At 46.8% G+C, this 6,172-nt stretch overlaps 1 pseudogene; it reads right to left on the bottom strand.

Moving 5' to 3' along the window:
* Positions 1-383: 383 nt before the first annotated feature.
* LOC147991736 (uncharacterized) lies at positions 384-1,295 on the bottom strand (annotated as a pseudogene).
* Between the last annotated feature and the right edge of the window lie 4,877 nt (positions 1,296-6,172).

Below are 6,172 nucleotides of genomic sequence, written 5' to 3'. Positions count from 1 at the left end.
GTCTTGAGGCGCGGGATGAAGTAGACATCGGTGAGGGCGCGGTGGTCGCCGCTGCGCACGGTGAACGTGACCGTGCCGCGGCCACGGATAGCCACGCTGAAGCCGTCCCCAAACCTGACGCTCCTAGTGACGCCCTCGTCCAGCTCCACGAACGCCGACCGATCGCCGGTCATGTGATTGGACGCGCCGGTGTCCAAGAACCAGCGACCGTCGCACGGCGCCTCCTCAGTGCCCAGGTTCGCCTCTGCACGCTCCTCGTTGAGCATGACGTGCTCCCCCGTGCACTGTGTCGGGATCGCGGCGATCACCGCCATCCGGAGCGTCGGGTCGTCGTCGTGCCCGTCCGTGGCGTGCCCGCCTTGTTCGGCGAGATTCGCCTCCGCTCACTCCTCGCGGATGCGCGTCTTGCACTCACGCGCCCAGTGCCCGTACTTCTTGTAGTGACGGCACTGGTCCGTGGGTTTTGCGCGGCTGCCGGAGCCGCGTCTGCCGCCACGCCCGCGGCCTCGCCCGCGACGTCCGCCGCCGCGTCCTGAGCCGGATCCGCTGCCTCCGGATCCGTCGTTCTCGCTGCGCTGCATACGCGCGAGCCACTCCTCCGCCGTGAACATGAGACGCCCGGCGCCTGGCTCCCCCCGATCGAGGTCGTACCTTTCCTCGGCGGCTCTCAGCCGTCCGGTGAGCTCCTCCACGGAGAGAGTATCCAGATCAACAAGGGTCTCGATTGACAAGGCAATTTGTGAATACCTCTTCGGGACGACGGAGAGGAACTTGCGGACGACTCGTTTCTCTAGAACGGTCTCCCCGAGCTGCGCCATCTGGGCCACCATGTTCGTGATCCTCATGGCGAGGTCATTGATCGTCTCGCCGTCGGCGAAGCGGATGTCGTTGTACTGCTTGGTCAGGGTTGCGAGCTTGGCCTCGCGGACCCGAGCCACACCGAGACGCATGGTCTTGACAGACTCCCACGCCTCCTTCGCCGTGGCCTTGGCGGCGAAAGTAGGCCCCATCTCCGGTGGCACTCCACGCAGGATGGCCTCGAGCGCGAGCCGATCGTCGCTGCGCTCCGCCGTGCCCGTCACCACGGCGTCCCAGAGTTGCCGCCCCTCCATCATGAGCTGCATGAGAACAGCCCAGTCGGTGTAGTTGGTCCTCGTCAGCTGCGGCCACGCCGCGCCGCCGGTGTCGCGCACCACCCGCGCCATGGATCTCTCTGCCACGACTAGCTCTGAGCCGTCGGAGACCTTTGCGCGCGGCGTCTATGGCGACTTGCTGCCGGAATCGTCCCCGGCCATGCCCTGGACCGAAGAACGGCTCTGATGCTAATTGATATCTCTGAAACTTGGAGCTTCTGTTAATGGCGAGAGGAGGAGGGAGACCACAGAGACTGTATTTTGTGCAGCGCAATGAACTGCTGCGTTTTTCCTTCTCTTTATTCACTGATGAACGAGGAAAACGGATCGAGGACGACCCCCTCTACTGGATCGTGCCATCCCACGATCAGGGGCGTGCGCTCGCCGTGAGCTACGGCCTCGGGATCGCACAGACTACATCCTCGAGCTCTAACTGAAACCCAACTAACCAGCTAACTGAAAAACAAACTACGCTGCTGTTGCAGCTCTGACTACTTGTCACGCTAGATTATTAGCTAACATGCCAGCTAGTAGTAATTCCTTGCAGCCTGGCCCATTCAGCCCGCCCAGCTTTTTTTGGCAAGCTCCGCCACTGGTGGGGATTGCCGATCGTGCTGGGTTTGAACCTCGCCGAGTATAAGATCCCCCGAACCCTCAAAGATGCTCACTTCCTCTCCTCTCACCTCCCGTCGCCTCTGTCGAATCCGGCGACTGGAGCAGCTGCCGCCGCCTCTCAGACCGCAGAACCGTTGCCGACGTCGCCGGCACCGGACACGCCCTCTTCCGCCGAGCAAGTGTTAGTCTGCTCCACTCCTGTTTTGTTCTCCACGTTGTTGCTGCATGCTATTTGGTTTTGATTGATCCATCTTGTAGGTGGAGGTGGTGGTCCTGGAGGGGGCCATCGTAGCATCGCGCAGGAGCTTGCGAGGTGCACTGCAGAGTCCAGCGTCGGCAACCTCTGCTCGGATCCGTTTCATTGAGGTGGGGGTCAGTAGGTAATAGTAATTTGTGTATTCACTACTCCTAAAGTTCAGTATCTGAGTGCATTCCTTGAGCTAGGTCGGTAGGCAATAGAAATTTGTGTACATAATTTGTACATTTTTGAGATACTATGTCTGGTTATTTATGAATTCTTGCCCTGTTTGTGTGTGTTAATTTGAGTGAAGTTTATGGATTTTCATGAGCTTTGTGTGAGTCATCTATACCAGCAAGCATGTAATTGCTTCATGTTATCACTCTTGTCTTACTGTGTCCTTGATGCTCCAGGGAGTTTGTAGACTGATTTCCTACCTGAGATGACTTTGATCAACCTTTTCTGTTAGATTAATTGTGTTGGTGCTACTGCTGTGGTTCTACGACCATTTTGTGCTCAGTTTTTACCTCACATCTGTCTCCTGCATATGCTTTCTGAGTAATACATGAATGTGTTTGCTTGTGGTACACACCTTTTATACTGTGCATATATTTAATAGGCATTTGACCTCATATTTTTACTGCCACTCGTGGTGCACCTGTAGAAGAAATAGATTATGTGTACACTCTGGTATATCCTATAATGTAGCATTTGTTATATTTTTTTTCAGATTGCTTCCAGGTTTGATTCTCCATTCTTGAACAAAATCCAATTAGGCATTCCTCAGAGGTCCATTTCCAAAAGGCATGTATTTCTGTGATCTATATGTATATCTTTGTTCAGCTAGGTATCTTCGTATTCTGAAATTAACTATCCAGTTTTGGACAATGACCAAACAAACACAGTTCACGTGAATGGAAACACACTCATGCATTTTTCGAAGTAATACTTTAGATCTCCAATAGGGAAATATTTTCATGCTTTGCGCTGCAAACTGTATATTTCTACCGTTTTGTTCCTGGAACTTCATTTCTGAACTTAATTACTTAAAGAATCGATCTGATGAGTCATGGGACTATGCTATAATGTATTCCTTCTTAGATATATTTGCCATGGAATAGTTCTACACTATACTCATATTTGTTGGACACTTGGGATGATGGTCGTAATAGTTGATTCTTCTGCTAAAGTTTCAAGCATGTGTCGTGTGGTTCCAAAGGACCAATTACCAATGTGCAGTGACACCGCGAGAATGTCAGCTTTCATGTTACCTTTTTCAATTTAGACTTCTGATATTGATTTGGTGGACACTCAGCATCAACGTTACTGTGCACAAACTTGGTGAAGCATGGATTGCAATAATAATACCATTTGCTTAACTTTGCAGGTTGACAAACTGAAGGTCTTAGCATCCTCCCTAGCTAATTCATCCTCCAAGGCAGAGAAGCGTATTGTGGATCACAGGTGGAGCTTCCATACATTATTTCTATTTTGATTCTTTTGATGCCATTTTGATGTACTTTGCAAACATATCTTTCTTGTTCTATTTCGTAATAGGTACTACAGTTTTATGAGTAGTCCTGTGGTTCCTTTTTTCATAATATAATCTTGTGGTTCCTTTTTTCTTGTCATTTTTCGTGCTAATCTTGCTCCTACATATGCTTTCTGCCTAATACATGAATGTCTTCTGGTACACACCTTTTACAATGTAGAGAATTAATGTTGGTATCTTTATTATGTAGATGGCACCCGTTAAACTCCCAAGTAAGTGGACGTATGCGGACACCACAGAAACCCTGGCGACGTATGGCAAACCTGCCATCTTCCTTAGTATGACTTGCAACCCAAATTGGCCCGAGATACAGGACGCGCTACTTCCAGGCCAAAATTTGCAGGACCAACCAGACCTCGTGGCCCGAGTGTTCAGGTCCAAACTGGAGACGATGAAAGACATGCTTACCAAGAAGCATATCCCAGGCGTCCTGAAGGTGGTAGAGTTTCAGAAGAGGGGCCTCCCCCATGCTCATTTCATGTTGATGTAGCTAGGCCACATTTGAGTTGCTTTCTTGATTATCATTAGTCTTTGAAAATGGTTTTAGGCTTGCCAAAAGATTTGAGGCACACATATATGTATTTGAATTACTACTATGCTATCTTTTAAATATATATGAGTATTTGTGTGTGTGCACTTCATGTTTTTTCTAGCTACTGCTGCTTTAAATACAGACATGACACTGAATTATATATGCATTCTTCCTGATGTATAAAGAAGAGGTAAACTTATCCGGTCGCATGAATAGAAGCAAATTCCTCGCTCGCCTTATTTTCCTCTCTCCCGTGCGCAACTACTATCAGCTCCGTTTGATCGGAAAAAAAAGGAACTAGCTCCCCGGTACATACGTTAACAGAAGATGGCTATAGCTTCCGATCATTTTCTTGTTAGCTGATGTGCCGATGAGGCCCACGTAGAAAAGGAGTATGGCCATGCATATGCGTGAGGATAATAACCCCACGACTGCCCGCAAACTTCTCCACTTATGTCATCATGCAAAATATAGAACATAATATTCAAAGCAATGATGCATTTCTGCTACTGGTTGCTGATTTCTGCCTAGACTTGATATACTAAGCTGCTGATATTTATTGGTACCAGTTTCTCTCTGTGTGTTTCCTTCCGTTCTGTTGCAGAACGAAGGATGTTAAATGGAATGGTTTGTTGGCTGCTGTCAGGGAACGAAGTGTGCTCTAAATGTGAAGAATCGATTGTAAAGGAACAAGAGAATCGAACGAATGATTGAATCTGTTGCCTTTATTGATGATTGACATGCTATTTATACAATGGGAACCGTCGCCTCATAGGGACGCGATGGTTCAGGAGGCATCGTTCCAGGCTGCAACCGACATGCCGGTTGCTAGTATCGTGGAACCGCACGGGAGCGGGGATTCCCCTAATAACCGTAAGGGTTATTATCTTAATACTCCTCCTAATCACTGCTTAATTGCATGAGAATCCATCATCTGATAAAGTCTCCTTCAAAAACCCTGTGGGAAAAATATGAGGAGTAGTGTAGGATATGCTGGTAAAACTCCTTCGAACCAAGTGGGAAAATAAGGAGAAAATGATCCAACATATAATGATTATTGCCTCTGTTAACTCAATATGAAGTATATTCATAGAATTTGGAGGACAATAAATATGTCGTATATACTTTCCTAAAAAACCCAGTGGGGAAAACAGAAAGTATGGCATATGATCTTGTGTTGATATTACCTCATTAAAAACCTATATGAGAACCTGTAAATGTAGAAGTCGATGAACATATTTCTGGAATGTAGAAGTTGGTAGAGACTTGGTGAACAAATCAGTCACATGATTTGACTTGCAAGATATGCAATATATCGATATTGCTTATTATGTAACATGTTCGCATCCGGGCAACACAAGAAAGATTATCATTGAGATAATGGTTGGTGGATGTTGCCATGAGGTCTGCTTCAAAGACTATTCATGAGAGGGCTACCACACCTAGTAGGAACACTAAACTTGTCTACGATCTGACATAGTGGGGATCTGATTGATGTATCCAATCATATCGGTGTTCACATTTCTGTGAGACTGAAAAACCAGGATAAGATGTTTGATGCCTTGGAGATATCAAAAGATATTCTTGAGTACCAGCCAATTATGTTTGGTGGATCCAATGGCATTATGGAACATTGAGTCCCAATATCTCATTTCCATCATCACTTGGTCTAAATAGACCTTTCTCTATGGATGGATAAGATTTGTCCACAGTGAATTTCTCCAATATATTTTGGATATAGACAACATAGTATACCATAATGTATAAATGAAGGTGCTCAATTTGTAGTAACGAGCGGTATTTTGGTTTACCCAAATCCTTCATTTTAAACTCCGTCATTTAGATGATTACCTGTGTCGTCATTGCAGGCACACAAACATGGATAATCATCATTGTAGGAGTAATCCTTGTGAATAAGGAACTCACTACGTCGGCTGTACCAAATGTACCGACGATAATAATAAGTCATATGGTGACTTATTGATTTTACACGATGTATGTTGCATTTTGTACTTTGATTCGGAATTGAGGTTCCATCAGGAACCATCTATATCTGAATCTAGTGATCTACATGGATATGTAATCACTACATCTATCAACTG

Source organism: Triticum urartu, chromosome 1A (assembly GCF_056163025.1).
Source record: "Triticum urartu cultivar PI428250 chromosome 1A, HENAU_Tu73, whole genome shotgun sequence".
Taxonomy (NCBI): Eukaryota; Viridiplantae; Streptophyta; class Magnoliopsida; order Poales; family Poaceae; genus Triticum; species Triticum urartu.
Note: the sequence above shows the minus strand (reverse complement) of the source record. Positions and strands in the feature narration are given on the sequence as shown.